Source organism: Gallinula chloropus (assembly GCF_964237585.1).
Source record: "Gallinula chloropus genome assembly, chromosome: 3".
NCBI classification, from domain to species: Eukaryota; Metazoa; Chordata; class Aves; order Gruiformes; family Rallidae; genus Gallinula; species Gallinula chloropus.
The window spans coordinates 50787254-50807391 of record NC_140087.1 but is presented as its reverse complement, the minus strand read 5'-3'; positions in this window follow the sequence as shown (position 1 = coordinate 50807391).

The following is a 20138-nucleotide window of genomic DNA, read 5'->3' as shown; positions in this document are numbered from 1 at the left end:
CTGAAATCCTACCAGGATTAGGGGCGGCCGCGTTATTTCTTGTTTTCCTTTGTGTTTGTGAAGCAGTACGTATTCCTAAAGAATAAAAATACAAACCACAACAGAACACTTGGAATTAACAAATAAGCAAAGCTGCCTGTGTTTCTCTGCAGCGCGTCTTAACCCATGTTATCCTTTCATATTGTAAATAAATAAATAAATAAATAACCCAAAGTTCACAAAATACCCCGAAGGTTCCATCTTTTAAAATACTCAGAAGCTGATGTGTCCAAATTCTTTCCAAGAAACCTTGGGGAGAATCAAACCATTCGCACATCTAATAGCTTGGAATCCAGGTCCTCCTCCCTGGGTTCTCCTCTGTTTTTTTCCAGAGCTTTAAGGACACTGACCCTGGCTCCAAACTGATGAGATTTTGTTCTTAAATGCTCTTGGCGCAGCTCTGCAGCCAGCACGGGGAGCAGGAGGGTTTTACATTGACAGGATTCCAGGCAAGAGCCAGTGTTAAGAGCACAACAGTCCCTTCCTCCTTAGTTCTCATCTATTTAAAACTGCTCAAAAATAAATAGATGTTTTAAATAGATGAGAGTTTGGAGCTTTCTATAGTCACAGTGTAAGGGAGCCACTTTGGCATTAAAGGCTTCTGCCCCTGTGCCTCCTGCACCCTGAATTGAAAGCCAGCGTTTGCCACTAGCGCTGGGGGCTGGTGAATCCCGAGTGGGTTAAACTAGAAACTCTGCAGTGATTCAAAAAAAACCCAACACCGAGATAAAGCCTGAACGGAGCCCCAGCTTGAAGATAACTCAGAAGTTAACTGTAAGACCACTGCCTCCTCTCTTAGCAAACATATACATCTGTTGTTTTTTTAACTTGGGAGATATTCTCAGCAGCTGAACTGTTCAGGCTCCTCACGGCTAATTATTGTCAATCACAAGTACACTAAATGTTTTTATAGTCTTTAAGGAACAAAAAACATACCTTGAAACCAGAGAGGTGGGGTGAGGACTGAGTAAGTAGAGAGAAACTGATGTGGTACTTGTGATTGTTGCTCAGCACAAGGCCACTGTCCTTCAGAAGTTTTCCGGAATGAGATCACAACTACGTGTGTGGCTGGGTTTGTTGAACAGAGGGCAAAAACTGCATCATTCCACAGCAGGAGCCAGTTGCTTTTAAGAAATGTGGGGTTTAAGCCGTGTCAAGCAAGGGGCAAATGCAGTGTATTACTGGCTACTGTACAGCAAATGGTACAGGACCTTGAGGGAAACAGATCCACAAAGGTGGATGCCTCGCATAAAACAGTCTAAGTTCACTAACAGTCTTGGAAAAATGTTAAGGATTAGCTGAGATTAATTGGTTGAGGTCAAGCACTCCTCACAAATTTACATGGCAGATCTAACTTTTTGGTGGTTTGGTTTTTTTTTTTTTTTATTTGTCTTACAAGGCAATCCACACTTTTTGTGTCTGCTTGTCTGGGTTTGGTCACTTTTTTTTTGACTTCTTTTCTTCCCCCAAGTCTGGAGGGTCTTGGTTGTTGGGGACCTAGTTTGGCTGCAGTAACACGTTAAGTTGGCCATAGAAGTTTTAACAGCTGAAAGAGAACTTCAGTGGACCACCACTGCAGTCTAGAGCTCAGCTCAAAATTTCTCCACACATAGAAGTCCCTGGTTCCAAAGGCCAAAAAGTGTATCTGTCCAGAACCAAACACCTTGATGCTGACTTTCAGAAACAAGGCAAGTGGCTACTGAAGTTCCTGAGGATCCTCTGGTAGATAGCATCACTACTTGTGAGTAACATGTCCTGGCTGCCTCCCCACCTCCTGTGGAAACGGCACTGGCAGAGTTTGCAGTTATAAACAGGAGTCAGCACCCCACACCACACACACCACCCACTTAAAGAAGAGTTGGGAGAGCAATTCCTGCTGTTTCTGTTCCTTTTCCTTTTTCTGTTTATGAGTAAATGGTGGATGAAGGGAAACATGATGAAGGGTCCTTAGCCTGTACACCTCCTGCCAGAGGGGCACACCTCTGAGTGCTGTGCTCTGAGGGCAAAGATGAGGCTGAGAAGGGCAGAACTAGCTGAAGGATTTGAAGCAGGATGGATGCAGGAGTCAGAATTGTTGTCTGACGAGATGGCAGAATTACCTCAAGGGTTAAAAGCTAAATGGACAGGGGAGAGTGTGTAAGAAGAACCCAACTAGCATTATTCAAACCAAAATGAACTAAACTCCTGTATATTTTTGTTCAAGTCTCAGGATTTTGGGACTAGTCCCATGAGTTGAGTGAGGATGGTTTTGAGCTATCAAGTCTGGCAGCACTCAGATCTCTGCAGTTCTTTTTCAGCAGATGAGACACAGGACAGTGGCAAAGCCCAATGTGTTGGGCTACAAGGCCAGGACCTGGCACTGGTGGTCCTGGAGATCCACCAGGCAGCAAGCCTTATCCTGCAAGGAAAGCTGGGTTACGAGCTCACAGTTAACGTATTAGAGTTGGATACAGTTTAACGTTGTGCTCAGCCCCAGTTTTGGCTACAGAAGAGCACTTTTACAGTAGCATAGCTCCATTAGCTTTGATAATATTACTTCAAACTTCTGAGCTGAAGGAGGAAAAGCAATCTCTATAATTACTTGTATGCTGAGAATCAGCTGGAGATCTGTGTCGCTGTTTTTCCTTCCCTTACTATAAAAGTATCTGCAAAAAATCCCTGTATTTTGCAGGCTAAATTATACCTTTGGCCACAGCTTTGTACAGGTAATGTGATTATAATTTATAAAGTATTTCTTTTGAACAAAAGAGAATAGCTTAGTCTCATTGTCATCAGAATAGAGAAAAAGTAATTGACCCTTATGATGTCACTGAGGTATATAACACACGACTGAATACATGCATGAAGTAGATCTGCAGAGCAAGATCATGTCAATGTTAATATAATTTTACATATTTCTTTGTAAAGAGAACTGCAACTTCCAACCCTGACAGTTGTTTGTTCCTTGTGGCAGAGACTGTAATTACAGTTTGCAACTAATACCTGAGGCCTTAGCCATTCCTGAGTGTTACCAACAGATATATATGTATATATACACACACACACACACACACTATTCATGAAGTTTCACAAAAAGACAGGTCCTGCTCACTCTATTCATAGAAGCACTTATATTCACTTCCAAGAAACTCAGATAGTCAGACTAGGTCGATGTGTGAGCCTTGGAAGGAAGCTGAACCCATTTGCTACCGGTTACCCTGCTTTGTGACTTGGGGATCTGTAACATCAACCCTGGCACAACTCGGTCTTTCCAGACTCACACTACGTTTCCTTGGGTAAACAACCTTCTGCCTCCCCTTCCTTGCATTTGCTACCATGAATGCATCTTTGTGGTGCCTTCCCCAGCTCCTCCTCTGAAAGAAGGCATCGTCTCCCAGCGCGTCGTTACTGCCACTGCAATCAGGGCTCTGTCTCGTTAGGCATTATACACACGTGACAGCAGATAAATCACACTGGCTTTCCAGATGGGAGTCACAGGGTCCTGAAGCTGACTAGCTTTTCAGGGGTGAAGGAACTTTTATGATGGAACTTGGAGCTTGGTTTGTATATGAATTCACATCTGGGAGCAATATTGGTCCTATGTGGCACTGGGTGTCTGAAGCAGTCAGATCAGCATGCAGAGGGTCCAGCGCTACAAACCTGGATGGGAAGATAAGACAGACTGATCATAGACAGGGTAATGGTCATCATTCCCCCTTGGACTATTACCAAAAGATTTTGCCACAAAGACTTTTTTCTTTGCATTAAGTCACACTGAAAGTCAGATCCATTTGGCAAAAATCTAATGCCAGTCTATTGCTACTGACCGCCACAATATCCAACAAAATCCATGCTTAAGGCAAGTAGGAGTTGGCTTCTTTTCAAGATGTTGACATAACTGTCATAGTAAAAGAAGCTGTGTGGAATTGCATACTCTTGAGTTCCATTTTCCTGAATTAGCAGAAATCTCTACTGGAGTATTTGGCAGTTTCACAGTTCCTCTCACACAAAATAACTGATTCAGAAATACAAGATTTTTTCAAAGATATGAAAATCTCCACACCGTGCTGTTGCAATTATTCTTCCCCTCAAGGAAATAAATATCTCATCTACAAAACAATTAAGATATCCACTGAACTTTTTATTGCACTATGCCTTGCGATCGCTTATTTCTTTGTACAATCCCATGTACACTGAAAATAAACAAACTTCAGCAGAAATTAGGTGGAAAGGACCACAAAAATGAGAAAATACGTTTAATTATTTCCCTTTACCTTAGGAGAAGACATGTTTAAACTAACACATTCTTCACAAAAGCAAAGTAAACATTGTAACTAATATTTGAAAACTCTCGCAGCATGGCTATGTCATATGCCAAGAATACTAACCTCTACAAAAATAAACTTCAGCAGTGGATCCTGATTTTTCACTGTTGCACTGTGTGCTGCTCAGACTTATGAAAGCTGAAGGAAAAAAGCATCTGTGTAAAATAAAGCCCCTCCTGACTTGAATTAGCACCAAAGAATGTCTTAAAGATTTCATAATTATACAGAATCCAGGCAGATCAGACCGTTGGCATAAGCGGAAGAGAAATGGTATGAGACTGTGGAAAGAGGAGCCACATCACCAGCCATGATTATCCCTGCACCAGCCCCTTAATAACCTGAAAGGTAATGTTTGTACCCGCTTGTCTGTCCTCAGTCTTCCCCCTGACATCTTGGGATAATGCTGAGTGGGTGGCTTGGGTTTCCACTGCTCACTTTTGCCTTGCCCTCCAAGTCACAAAGAGAGAAACCCAGCCCTGTTTGGAGTGCTGTGCTAGAAACTAGTTACCTGAGCCTGACTGTTAGGGTAAACAATTGTTTAAAGACCAGCTGGGCACACAGAGCAGCAGATCCTGGCTCTCTGGACTGAAAAAGGGGCAAAATACTACTTCTAATGATGCATTTGGAGCAGCTCCCAGCCACACCAATGTTAGAGGTTGGGAGCATGTGTATAGGTCCTCTGTCTGCTGCTCTTTCAAGGTTTGTGGTGGAAGGTGATGAAATGAAAATTACAAGCTTTTTTTTTTTAAAGTAAGTATGGAGAAAAATGCTGGGCTTTCATTTCCACCACTTTTTTCTCCAATAGCAAAAGGTGTCTGCAGAGGTGTTTAATGTCAGTCTGCAGTTTGTCTGTCTGTGTTTTGCATCAGGATGCTTGAACACCGACCCCAGTCTGAGCAGACAGTTGAACGGGAGGACCTCTGAGGGTCTCCTTCACCCTCAGTTATCATGTGAGCCTGCGATGAGGTGTGGCATCGTGCCTAACAAGCAGCCTCAGGTGGAAACAGGCACAACTCGTACCCATTTTGGGTGGGACAGAAACCAGTTTCAAGAAATTAAGCCTGCAGGGTAAGCATGTGCAAGGCTTCCTGGTGCCAGCTGCAGGTGGGAAGGAGTTTAAGGACTAAGACATGCCAGAAAGGGCGAAGGTGACCCCAGAAAAAGGCTACAGACCTAGGCTTAGACACAACTCCAGGCACAGCCCGAACTGATCTTGCCACCAGGCAGGCTGTAACAAAAGAGCACTGTAGAGAGACAGGCCAGCCCAGCACAGAGCCTCACCTGTATGTAGAGGAGATTCATTCTGGCCTTACAGCAAATACACTCAGCCAAGGAGGACCTGGTAGGGGCTGACAACATGAGATCATTTAGAACATGGTTTGCAAACAGCCAAATCAAAGCAATGTCAGTGACTGCTTCCAAAGCATCTGAAATGAAGCTGTCCCCAGTAGCCTGCCAGAGCCTGAGCAAAACAGACATGTGAGGGTCAGGGGGAGCCAGTGGCTTTATTTATCCTTATCACACTGACCTCATGTCTGATTTCTAATTAAATGTTGGGGGTTTTTTTCTTTTCCTGAGGCAGACTAAGCATGCCCAGCAATAGTTCAGATGCTGTTGCTTTCCTGTGCAAAGGGATGGCAACAAGAAGCTGAGCTCCACAGTGGTTTTCCTGTGACACAAGGAGAATAGGGAAAGGACATGCCTTAGCAGCTCTCAGCAAGAGGGACTGCAATCCTAAATCATCTTCTAAAGAGGAGGAGCAGGAGCATAACCAAGTAGATACACTGGTTTCCTCAAAAGGCATAAATCTCAGTGAGCTGCAATCAGTGGAAAGGCTTCCTACTGACTTTGCTGGACTCTGGGTTGAAGCACAGATGCAGAGGGTAGAGCATTTTGTGCAGTGGCTTTAACCTGCCTCAGCGTCTGTCACATCACCAGGTCCTTTTTCCATCCCTCTTGGTTAGAGTCAGCTTTGCAGTGTTTGCCTGTTGGGCTCAGGACACTGAGCCTAAACAAAGGCTGATTATGAAAATTATAGATTTGTATCCTCCCTTAACAGCTGTGTTTAACATAAGTCTCTATAATTGTCAGAGTGTTTTAAGCTTGTCACCATAATTTACCGTGCTTCCTTAAAGCAGTAGCAGATGAATCTAAACAGCGCACAGCTTGTGGTCCATCCACAGCATCCCCAGGACACCGTCCTGCTCTCAGACATTCCCGTGACGGCCAGCCGGTGAGTCACGCAACCGCAGCTCCTGGTTGCCGGCAAGGGGAGCCCACCTGAGGGGCAGCCTTTCACTCCTTCCTTCTTCCAGGCACTCGCTCGCTTCTCCCAGCGGGGCTCCGGTCTCCGGCATAGCGGTGTCTCCACAGCAGCGTGCTGATGGTCTCTTCAGAAGCCTTTTGCACACAAAACCTGGCACACATCTGCAAGCTGATTTATAAGATCACACAGATTTGCAGGGCAATACAATACTGCATGCAGCAGGCTGGAAGAGCACGCAGAGTCTTTTAGCCACACACATCTGTATTCCTACCTGGAAGTAAGCTGAAGATGTGTCTCAGCGCGAACTTGTCCTTCTGCGAGTTAGCTTCTTGTTTGAATCAATTGCAGTTGGGGTGTAAAGAGTAGAATCACTATCTGTTCAGATGAGGATCATCCGGGAAAGCAAGCCTGTGTAGCAAGAGGTTTCAGCTTATATAGCCCTTTTTAATTTCTCTCATTTTACTTGTGTTGACTTCTGGCCAGCAGCACAAAGAAAATCCAGAAAATTCAATGGGTCCAAGCGTAGATGAATTAGCTACTTTTCTTCTTATTAAAAATTTTCTGAAAAAACAAAATGCAGATTTATATCCTTCTTTCAAAATAAGCATAGCATTTTCAAGTACTAAAGTTTTGACCTATCAGAGTACATACGGTCTTGAGCTGAAAAGATGGATTCTGAAGACAAAACGAACAATCTACCTCTGTACAGAAGCATCCCCTCTGTTCCTATTCAAAACCATCAATGGCCATGTCTGACCTAAGATCAAGCAATTCTTATACTCCTAAAGCTGAATACAGATGTGTTGCCCCTCATTTTCTATGGGGCTGTAACCATGGCTGATGAGGATCAGGATTCTTCTCCAGGATGGCAAGCTTGATGATTTCCAGCAAGATACCTTACAGGAGTTTTTTCAAGCAGAGTTGATTCAAAGACAACTGTAATTATGAAAATTAGAAATTATGGCTGCCAACTATTTAAATTGAGAAAAACCCTCTCCAATTGAGAGCCTGATAAAAGTCTATATGTAAGTCCCTAGAATTGATTGTCAAAAACACCAACGGGTCTTTTGAGCATTTGCCAGTTTTGCTTAAGATACAGTACATAACACTCTCAGAGGCTGCAGAAGTCTCTTGTGAGTCTCTACAGTTTGGCTCATCAAATACTGTCCTTTTCAATTTCAGTGATTATTTAAAGTGGCTTCTGCAAGCCACAGTCATAAGAGTTCTTCAGTCTTATCATCTACGTTAACATGTTTTTTCGAAGACTAGATTTCAACAAAATGGTTTAGCTCTGCTCAAAGACAGGGCTTATATATTGAACCTTCACTTCTCCTAGATGCTACTATATTTTATTGGTTTTAAAATTGGGTGGCTTTTTTCCTTCTCAAAGAACATATGTTTTTATTGCAGAGAGGATCTAGGTTATTTCACAACACAATTAGGTAGAACAAAGTCTTTTTACAACACTATACAAATAGCTATGCTGAACAAAAGGTTCACAATAGCAGTTTAAATATTTGCTTATAATTTGAGCTAGGTTTTTTGTTGTTTGGGTTTTTTTTTTTAAAGAAGATTGGTATTCATAACATAGATTAAAAGTGTTTGTTTGGAATCTGCATCCAAATCTTATCTCTTTTTCTCTGTGGATCTTCAAGTTCTCAGGCAGGGAGCAGCTAAGGATTTTCTGTCCTGTCCTGGAGAAACTGGGGAGTTATGCTTAACTTATGCATGTTTTAGATTGCTATGATTGAGCTCTGAGCAGCGTAATAGGGAAGCGGGTTTCTTTCCTTTTCTTTGAAAACATGTTTGTACAGAAGAGCTGAGGCTGAATTTGCATTTAAACTGAACCTCTTTAGCAAGTAATTTTCTTGAATGAAACTCTTCCCAAATGTTTCCACAGTAGATTTTTTTAAGTGCCCATAATGTCACCAGGGAGGTGGCTTATTCATATCAGGGATAAAATCTACAAAAAAAGGTTTTCACTGAATTCTCCAATGGAGGGTTTTGTATTTTTTCTCGTGAATGAGAGTTCAGTTGTCTTATTGTTGAAAGAGCTACTAGGGATTCTCAGTTCCTCAAAGCAGGGAACATTATTCTTTATTTTTTGGTAAGAGTGTCTGTTGTGAGAAAGGCATGATTGCTTGTCTTCTGTATTGAAAAAGAGTCAGTATGATGATCTAATTAAGTACCACATAGGTGTTGAATACTCCTCTAGCTAATTTTCACAGCTAAAATAAATATGCTTTAAGGCATCTTTTTCCTCTCTCGCTGTGCAGTAATCTTCAGTACCCCTTAGCCTTTATCCTGTATCAGGAAAGCTTATCTTCTCAGTAAAGGAGGCTTCAAATTCTCACTCACTGGTAAAGTAGTTTAGCTCTATGCCAAACTGGAAAATTTCACCCTTCCCCAGGGGTAAATAAAATCCCTATAAGCAAGAGTTCAAGTCGAGCAAGTTCTTCACTAGTTACTCTTTCCATGAGTCACACACTTCTCAGAATCTGTCCAGTTCCTTGTCTCAGCAATAGAAGATCAGCATAAGCCAAACTGTCCTTTATAGAATCACAGAAATCTAACCTGCAACACTAATGAGAATAAAAGCCCTCTGCAGCCACAAACCGAACTTTCCCCCTCCTTCCCTTCTGAGGCTTTCTTCACTTTCCTGTTCCTCTTGCTGTTTTCCTACGTCTGGCGCTCTAATCAAAACAAGATGCTTAGGTTTCAGGTTTTTCATATTGATTAATTCTAAGGCAGCCACCAGTCTTCCTGATGTTTTTCAGTCAGGGGGACGCTCCTCTTTCTTTCATGCTGCTCTATCACATCTGCACTGGGGAATGGCGTTGCTGGCATGTGACCGTTCTTTGCAGCACTCCAGCGCTTAAGCTTACACTGAAACCAGCAGCAGTGTGGGGATGGACAGGGAGCCTGGGTTTGAGGGCTGGCAATGCCTGTTACAGTCCCCTTCTCATTTGTAATACGATTCTTAGCGAGGGAAAAAAACTCAAGCTCTTTGAGCATACTGGCTGGTCCTGTAATCAATTGATCTTGCACAGTGTCTCAGCTATTCTATACAACCACTGTTTCCACTGGGTAATTCCAGTAAGAATAATAAATAGGAAAATGCTTTTATTTTTGTGACTTAAAACCAAAGAAATAGTGTCTCAGAGGACAACCTGTTTTGCCCAAGCAGGGAAATACCGCGCAGCGATTAGCATCTGCCAGGGGTATGTGTTAGGTATGGTACATGGGAAACCCTTCTTCAAGAGTGAGAAAATAATACCTGCAAAAGAACAATGACCACTTAATCTGAGAATGTGGGTGAGAAGCCGTGGGTCAGTTTTCGTCACAGACAGTGCTGATCCCACGTATTACCCAGCCCATCTGAAATACCCTGCACTGCAAGCAGAGCAGTCCCGAGGGGGAGCTTTTGATTTTTATTGGGTATTATGGCAATACGTGCACAAAGGTCTGTGTATTGTCCAAGAGGATCTTGTCATAGACAGTAATCCCACTGAAGCGCTTGGAATGTTTTCACAGTTTCATTTTCCAGGATATCTCCAGAAGTGTAGCTGGTGATGTCTAGGCATTGTGGAAGATGAATTATATTCTCCTGACCTTCAGTAGTAGGTTAAGCCACTAGGTAGCCTGTTGAATCCAAGAGAGTTACACTAATATTTTGGCTGCCTAAACCTGTAATTTAAAGGTGTTTAGAATCACAGGCTTATGAGTATACTGGAGTAACACAAAACACTTTCAACTGGAGGCAATGAATTCTTCTGTGTTCATCTGTATTTGTTTTACTAGGTCTCTTTTTTCTACCTACAGGTTTTATGGTATACAAGAAGAAACAACATTAGAATTTATATATAACAAATGCCAGTGTACTTAGAGAAAAAGTCAAGCCCAGTAACAGGTTTTACTTTGTTTTAGAAGTACAATGGTGTGAAAAATGAGCACATGGTTTAGGTTCCCTTTTATCACTTTAGAGTGTTGTCTGGCTTTTTCAAGCCATATCCATAAATATGACTATATGACCTGGAGATAGGAAAGCACTTGTTTAAACATGTGCATGCCCACAGTACTGTAATTTAGAGAGACTCAGAGTTGGCACCGTGTTCTGACACAGAAATTTAGGGTTGCACCACATATACTGAACAATTGCTCTAATGTTTGAAATACAATGGCCACACTGTTTTGTTTCCAAGTTCTTTAGGAAAAATCAGTACAGATTTTTTGGTACGATATTACATCTCTAGGTACTGTAGAAAAGTATTCAGTGCATTATTTCTGAATATAGCTGTTACTTATAATACTGTAAAGAAAAAAAAATCTTCAGTAGCCACAATTTACCCACTAGCACTCATGGTCAAAACTCAGTGGATATGCTGTAGAAGCCTATGGATTTGTAAACTGCAGGTGGAACATTAAAACAGGCAACCAAACAAACAGGCTTGCTAAAAAAATCTACAAGTTACACACACCAGTTTCATTGTTATAAACTGCCAAGTCAACCAAACACTTGGTTTTATGAGGTGTTACAGACTCAAGAGAAAAAGGGGGGGCAATATCAAGAAGTTACTGTGCCAGGTAGGAGAGAAAAAGACCCACGTTTGTCCCTGTTGGAAGACAATTCCCTCTGCTGGGTGCAGTTGCAATATATGCTGTGTAACTGCACACATCCTGGTGCTCCTCAGCCCAGAGAGGTTCGCTCAGAAAATCCTAAAGGTTTTCCCAGCTTAGACTCTCAGGTTTTCCCTTCGTAACACTGAAGGGATCACAGTCCCACCATTCCTGCATGTGGCCACTCCTCAGTGAGCAGCTGCCAGACAGAAAAGGGTTTGGTGACATACTCATTCTAAGCTTATTTCTTGATGGGTAGTCATCCCTCTGCCTGCCTGACCTTGTCATCTCAACTCAACGAAAGCACCGGTGTGGGGCAATTGCACTGAGCGCGCAGCTTCCAGTTGTATGAGAGGATGCACTACCCTGTCAGGAAATCCCTCCACAAGGCTCTAAGATGAGGAAAAGGCAGCTCAGCTGTTCAAAATTGAATTTTCTTGAAGGAGACATTGAAAACTGAGTCAAAGAACTCTGTAGAAGTCAAAACTCTGTAGACTTGCAGGACCTCCATGGTCTCTGCTGCATTTGGCTCAGACCAAAATTACAGGAATACGACAGAACACTACAGAAATGACCTTTGATGAAATTACAGCAGTTATTTTTTTCCTTTCACCTTAGTAGTTCTCAGCAAAACCTTCAGTGGCTCTGCCACAGCTCACTGTCTGCCTCAGGTTTGTTTCTGAAGGCGGCTAGTTCTACCAAGCAGCCAGCAGCACACCTATGCAACGCTTGTCATTCATAGACTCCAGCACACTGGCACAGCTGCACCCCTGCTGCATGCAGGGGAAAAGCCAAGGAAAGCGAGACCGACGTGGAACTTTCTCCTGCACGGCTGCAGTCTGGGTGGCAAGAGGCTGGCGGATATTACTTGGCTTTTTCCTCTGGTGTGCTGGAAAAGGGTTTAATTAGCCACAGCGGTCTTCAAGTGTGCAGCCATTTGCTGGACTGAAGGCCCCGCAGGGTTCCCACACGTCCCATGAGCGCAGCTGGCTGTGCTCCAGGCACGGGAGCTCAGGCCAAAGTGTGGCAGCACCCTCATGCTGCTACGTATTCGCTACAACCAAACACAGGCTGCTCCCACTTTCCAACAATGAGCAGAAATAAAGAGGAGGGGTCAGAGAGAAGGTGAAGGGGAGAAGGAGACTGCGTAAGGAGGAGGGGACATACTGCAGAAACTTACAAAGGGGAGAGGGAAAATGCATTCGGATAAGGAGGGACGGGGGGCACTCAAGTTTTGATCCAGAAAAACATCTAAACATCACTTAAGTGACCTTTGAATTTGGGGAGCTGGAATACAAATGTGGTCCAGGGTGTACCTGTACCTTGCAAGATTTTAATTAAGGGCATGAAGGCAGATTTAAGCCTGGTATTCCCTATTTTGAGTGCCTGAGTTTCACAGTCTTAACATTTTTCCACATGGACACCTATCCATCACTACTTTCTATCAACTCTCTGCTTTTTCTTTCCACCCTAGCAAAGTTCAGAGCATTTCCTGAGCAGATAACAGGTATGTTGAGTTAACTGCAAGTCTACTGGCACATTACCTATGGATTAATAACAACTGCTACGTCAGTGCAAGATTCTGTATCAGAAGATCCTAGTTCTGGATGCAAGAGAAAGACTATGTAACCATGGTACTTCCTAACACCTCCCAAGTGTTAAGATACAACAGTAACTCCTTTGTAGCAGCCTAGTCAATGTTCTTGACTTAAGCTACTAACAAATGGGCAATGTTAAAGAATTATTAAGCAGACTAACAGATTTATCAGCTAAATAAGGCTTTAGCCTTAACAAAACATTTAAATAACATAGCCTTAACAAAACATTTAAATAAGCCTTAACAAAACATTTAAGTAATATGAAATCAAGACTTAGAGTCAACAGGCTTTAATAACTTTTTAGAAAACATCAAATAATAGAGGGTTTGGTCTGGCATTGAAGCTTATCAGCTTAAAAAACCCCATGAAATATTGGGAAGCATACAGTTATTTGACAATCTAATCATGGCTCGTGTGGAATAAGAAACACACACCAGGCCTCTCTGTTGAGTAGAAAATAATTTTAACATGGTTTGAGGCATTTGTTAGATTGCTAAAAAACCAACAATGATCAGAAGTATATTTTAAGAATAAGCTATCAATTTTTTTTATAGCACATGCATCTAAATACTCAGAAAAAAACCCACAACCTGACTCTTCCTAAAACAGTTTAAAGAAAGTCTTAGGCAGCTGCTAGGTTCTGATTTCCTTTCAAAATTAGATTATTAATTTAGGTGCAACCAGAAGGTAAATTTGATCATCCCAGTTTAAATCTCAGCCTTCATATAACACAGTTTCCTATTTTATAATGATTTGCTATTTACAAAGAAATTCGGAGTTGCTGGCAAGCTGTGCCATCAAGCAGCTGGTACAGCCAATCAAGAGCAGGATTTCCTTTTTAAAGTTAATATTGCCCTTCAGAGCCCTGGGTTGTGTGTGGCTCTAACCCAGCTGTTGAGGCTAACACAGGAGCAAAGGTCCATTTTGACCTTTCAGACCTTGCTGTGCTGCTCCAGCTCAGCTTCTGCTTTTGGAAATGGAAGGCAAGGGCTGAGCTGAGAGACACCCTTGGGTGCTGATGGGCAGGGATAGCTGTTTCTTGAAGCTCCCATGTGCTCACCCACATGGGCACAGGACTAGGACAGAAACACGGCCTGGGGTGAGGAAGCAGCCCAGCTCCCCTGCCCATGAAGGAACACCATGGGTTGGAGAGTGCCTGAGCACTGCTTCCTCCTGGAGGCTGAACAATCAGCCTGACCCATTAGAAGCAGCGGTAAATTTCTACTTAGCAGCTGGGAATGGGAAAACCAAAACCAGGCAGCCCCACCACTTTGAATCTTTGGTCACATTCGAGCGAGTGAACGTAAACAAGTGTGCTGTGATACCTCAGTGTGCATGGGAAAGCAGGCAGAAGGCTGGGCTGGAATATGTACATGGGAGGTATGCTCAAAACCCTAAAAATAAGAGGCTATAAATGTACTGCAGAGTCAAAAGTAAGTGAAATGTTTTCAGAAAATCCTAAAGGGAAGAGTGGAAGAAAAGCAGACCAGCCCTCTGGGAACTCTGCTTTGCTAAGTCATAAAACCCTCTGTTTTCCCTGTCTGGAAAAGTTGTCCGCAACACTCAGAACAATATGTTTTTATTTTTAGTCTTTTACACCAAATAACCATGAAAAAAAACAATCAGTGTCAACTGCTGTGAGTGGGCCAAAGTACCATCTTGTAGCTGAGAGAGATGTATTTTTAAAAGCTAGAGTTTGAGACATGAAAGTGAAATTGTTGAATAAAGTTAACGAGTAAAATTATTATTTCAGCTAAATGTTTATGTTCCTAACTAAAACATGTTTTCCTAATTGCTTTAGTTTTTTATGCCACATGTTAATACATTTCATGTTCTTCCCTTAAGAAATTCACAGAAATTTAAATCTCAAAAATTTCTGAAGAATGGACATGCCAAACTTGTCATTAATAAACTAAAAATATACTTTATTGAATGAAATGGCCTGACAAGAAGCCAAACTTCTCAAATGGAAAAGAAGATAGATTTTTTTTTTCCTTCTTTTTTTTTTTCTGAAGGCATCCGACTGTGCAGGAATGCTTTGTTGAAAATTTAAAGATGGACAAATAATCCGAAACTTGGTGGAGCATGAAGCAGCAGACTGTATTAATTAAACCACAATTATCTTTGCGGCACTATTTGGTTTTGCATGGCCGCGCAGTATATTCACGCATATTGCATCTAATCCTGCTATCGCTACATAGACAAAACTCCAGACATCAGGAATTTGGTTTGGCTAAGTCAAGCACAGGGACTTATTTCAGATGCCGATATCTGCTCCTTAAAAAGAAGCATTGTTACTTTTTCCTGTATATTCTGTAGCTGGACTGACTTGAGGCCCAGCTCGTGGGGGTGTGCTCCAGGGAAGCCTTCAGGCAACACCCACACGTTGCAGAGATGCATAAAGCTGCTCACGAGGGGCGTGTTGCTGTAGCTGCAGCTGAACTGGGTCAGCGACTGAAGCTCCTGGGCACCCTCCCAGCCAATCACTGTTGCTTTGTCTTTTTTCCTCTGCCAGAGGTTACCCTCCTCTGAGATCTGCCTCTGTCACTGCACACTTCGGTTGACAATGTGCAGTTACATAGTTGGCATGATCACAGTCGCTTTCTCGTTGATACCTCTCAATAGGTACTCACTTGACGGACAAGATCCCACCTGTATCTCTGTCAGGTCGGGGACAGTCATTGGCTTTTTAGATTTCATGGGTGGTAACTGAAGCGGAGTGAGCTTGGTCAGTGGGCTTGCTGACAGCTGTGCCCACCGGTGCTGTGTCCAGAGTTGGTAGCTGCAGAAAGTCATCAGAAGCACTTCTTGCCTCAAAGGGGGTGGCAGGCCCCTCTGGGTATGTGAGCCCCATCCAAACAGCCATTCTGAGAAATGGAAACCCCTACTCCAGTTCGCTAGTCTAGTCCTTCTCCTCAGACACCGCTGTGCCATAAATGCAGACTCCCTTAGATGCCAAAGGCAACCTTCTAGTCTCAGTTTGGCACACGACAGGACAGGTGCTAAGGAACAGATACAGACAGGGCCTAACACGTGTGGCAGGGTTCCCCAGAAATGTAACACACTGCGAGCGAAGGGCGAGCTGGTAAGAGGCCGGGGAGTTTTGGCAGCCTGCCGCCACAGGCCAGCATTTGCTGTGTATGTCATGGGCAGATCCTGTGCAAAGGTCACTGCAAGCTAAACACTGCAAATCCTAAAAGGTCCTTGCACAATTAACATTTTAAAAATAATATGTATTGTATAAACTGCTGTGTGTTCAAGAGGCCAGGACCAGGAGATGGTAGCCTGCCTCCTGGAATGTGCTAATTAAAATACACTATAGAAATATTAACCAAGTGACCTTGGGGATGGGAAGGTGGCAGGAGGAAGGGGGATGACATGACACACTCCCTTAAGTACCATGTTACATTCCAGTGCCCCGAAAAATGGAACTGACAGGAAGAGAGCAGTCCTGCCATCCTGGCTGGGAAAAGCCGTCTCCACCAAGGCAGCAGCTCTGCCTGGGCCTGAGAGCCACACATAACATCTCTGAGCACCCACCAGTGCACACCATGGCCTGCAGCCTCCTGAACCCACAGGGACCCCAGAGAAGATGCTTATCAAATGTAGATTTAATAGTGGGTTTTGGTTTACTTTTTCCTACCTTTGTATGACCGATCAATGGTTTGAAGTAAGCCTCTTCTTTTAGCCTCAGTTAAAGGGAAATCTGGCTGTAAGTTACCTCACACAATAAAGCACGCTGTTCCCATGAGCACGGCAACATTTAAAGCTTTTCCTGTAACCATCAGCCCTATCTGTATTTTTTAGGATGCTGTAATGATAATATAGTCAGTCGTCTCTTAGTCACACAAGCTGTTTGGGAGATGGTATCTCTGGGTCTGAGGTAGGGGAGAATCTGCCAGCAGACCGCTTTAGCCAGGAAAATCCTCTGGCACACAGGATGAACCAGGAGCCTGCCAAGTACAGAGCACTATGAGGGAGTTTATAATGAAGCAACAAAGCCTGCGCATGCTTCTTTGCATACGTTTTCTTGCTGCTACAGAGGAGCATCCGTACATTATGGTCCAGCTCCTGGCTTGTTTTGTTTAGATCTACCAGCTCATCTTCCTTTTCTGTCCTCAGCTGATCTTGCAGGTAAACTGGGCTCTTCCTATTGAAAGATCCTGTCCATCTCTATCCACTCTTCCTCAGCACCACCCTCATGTATGACTGTAAAATTGCCCACTTTCTGCCCCTTGATCATTACCTGACATCTTTATCAGCCTCTGATGTTCAGGCTGCTGGGCATACAGCACGCAGCAGCTTGGGGCTGGATTTTCCCTGCCAGGAGCCTGGGGAGTTGCCAGCAGTAGTAATGAGGAAGATATGGAGACTCTTAACCAGATTCTGTCACATTAATATACTCTTCTAGAGTAATTAGGGACCTCATAACAGCTTTGGATATACATGCCCTTTGCACCTGCCCACAACTTGCTCACATACTGTATTTTCCTTAGTGTTTTTTTCTTGCTCTTTTGAAAAGCATTTTGGAGCAGCTCTCATTATCAGCAGCAGCAAGATGAATAGGGCAGCCCCATTCAGCTTTAATTTGTCGTTTGTGCCAAGTATAGTATTCAAATATCAGCTCTTAACTATTATAATTACATAAACTTTCTTGCATGCAAGCACCCCAGTCAAAGGAATGCATGTCCATACCAAAAGTTCTTTCAATACCTTTGCTGACATCTGTTGTATGTTGCCTGAACAAAGAAAGAGAACGGCTCTTTTCAGCCATTTAGCAATTCATACCTAAGGTCTTTGTTTCTGGGACACAGGAATGAAGCTGGTCCCCAGGAAAAAAAAATGGTTAAAAAGACCTCAATATAATCTTGTTTCCCTTCATGATTAAGTGGAGCTAGGGGAAAAAAAAGGGTTCTCTTTCAGGAGCTTTATGTCGCTAGAAACATATTGGAGTCATGCTGCTTTGTCAGCTGAACAGGAGCTCCTAATGTGACACACTGCTAAAAGAGACAATGCTGCTCTTGGATACACAAGCATATACCCAAGGGTATATCAAATGGGATGGCTATCGTATGTCTGCATGCAATCCTGAGCAATTACTGCTAGAATACTGTCCAGGCTTAGTGCCTGCAGTTCAAAAGGCATGCTGATAAATTACAGAAAGTTCTGAGAAAAGCCACAGCAGTGATTAACATGGGCACAACCAATCTTCCTTGTCCTGTAAGCCCCACACTAAAACCTTTGATCAAAAGCCAGGAGAAGGGAACTCCAGAAACATTCAGTAGAAGACAATAATGGTCCCCAGGAGTCTCACTGCATGAAAGACGAGACAAGTCTATGACAGAAGATGGGCTGGTGACTCACCGTCTTCCACGACCATGCCACAGTCCTGGCATGAGATTACACTGTAACTGCTTGCAGTATGTGAAGCTCAAGCTCTGCTGGTTAGCCACCTGGAAAATAAACATCATATATAAGAAGGACCATCAAGTCAGACTTCCTAGCTCATCAAAGGTTAAAGACTTACATGTGCAGAGACTGGTACATGAATACCAAGACTCTGATAATGACTGCTCAATGCAGCAAAGGAAAAGGACTCTGAAGCTGCTTGTGACCAGCATCCTCATTTCTTAACTCTTTTGAATGTAATCAAGCATTTGGCATTTTCAAAAAGAAAGCTCAAAGCAGTTACAGTCTCCACTTATTCCCTCTTAAAGCCATTCTCCTCTGGACAGCTCTGTGCACAAGCATTGCTTACACACATGGTGAATGGCTGTAGTTATAGAACTAAAAGAAATACCTTTTTTTTTTTCCCCTGTATTGAAAATTACCAATAAAAAGCCTCATACTCATCTCTATCTCTCTACTCTGGAATTATCTCTTTATGACATCAGAAATTACGCATGTGAATAAAAATAATATACACTCTAAATTCTAAGCAGTCCAGCCACTCTGACAGCTCACCTCTTTTCTGACAGTGGCCTGTAGCTGCCCACAGTGTTCGCTTACCAGCAAATTGTGCAGGGCCTTCAGGCTTACCACAGGAGAAGAAACAACCCCAACATTCAGAAGGCCTTAGCCAGGGCGACCTGTGCTAGAGTTTTAAAACTTCACAGTGTATTAAGGCACAGGGACACATTTTGCAGTCCACAGGTATGCAGAAGAGCTACTAGGAGGTGGAGACAAGCAAAGGATTCTGGGAAACTGTGACTCTCAATTGCAAACCCTTCAAAAACATTCAATGTCTTCTTTCAGAACATCACAATCCTTTCTCAGCTTCCTTGAGAACAGACCAATAAGAACCACATGACAATGATGAGCACTTCAGCAGCCATTATTCTGCCTAGTGGGGCTTTTAAACAACAACAGAATTATTGTATGTTACTATTAATTCCTTTTTGTCACCATTGATAGAATTGATCGAGTGCTCTTCAGCAAATAAACACATTGGAGAATTACCCTTTCTCTTGGTCAGCTGTCGTGTTGACAAGACTCTTTTATCCTCTGAGTGGCAGATGGTATGTGTTGCTGCTGGGAGGCAGCAGACAGAAAGTCAAGTTGAGGGCTTAGGGGACAGGCTAAGAAATGCCAGTGGTAGCTTGTGCAATGTGTGAGAATCAACCAGCTTAGAAAGGGAAGGAAAGGCACTGGATGACTCTAAGGCTGATTTTGGACTGCCATTCTGATTATCTTCCTGATCACACAGCTGATAACATTGTTTTTAATGATGCCACAGTGATTGTGAACACTGTTCAGAAACCTAGTTGACCTCCAGAAAGTCAGGTGTTGTTGAGATAACTTGCCAGAGACGGCAACACCAAATATCCTCACAACAGCAAGGGAAAATGCCACTTTGTCACATGCATATATATTAGAGGCAAAGGAAAAGTGGCTAGCAGAATCTTCCTCTAAGAGTTGCATATCATAATCCTCTGTGTTAGTCCAAATGTTTTGTTGTCATGAGCCCAACCCTACCAAATGAAGAGAGTGCCATAGAAACCAGTACATCAATGTGTACTTGCTTTCTGTACCCTGATACGCCACATCCAGTATCCCTGTGTCAGAGAGAGAGCAGCCCAAGGCATTAGGCAGGTTTTTCCTCAGGAGTAAGATTTGTTTCTGCTTTCACCCTAATGAAGAAATAGGGTCCAGGTCCTGGCACCCTGAGCTCTGTCCCTGTGCCCACACGTCAGCTGGAAGGGGGGAGAATTGGTGCAATGAATTTTGTGGTAACTCTCTGTGTGCACCCGTCAGTGTCACTGACCGCACTCCTGGGACCTGAGACACTCTGGGACACCACCCCTGTGCATTTTT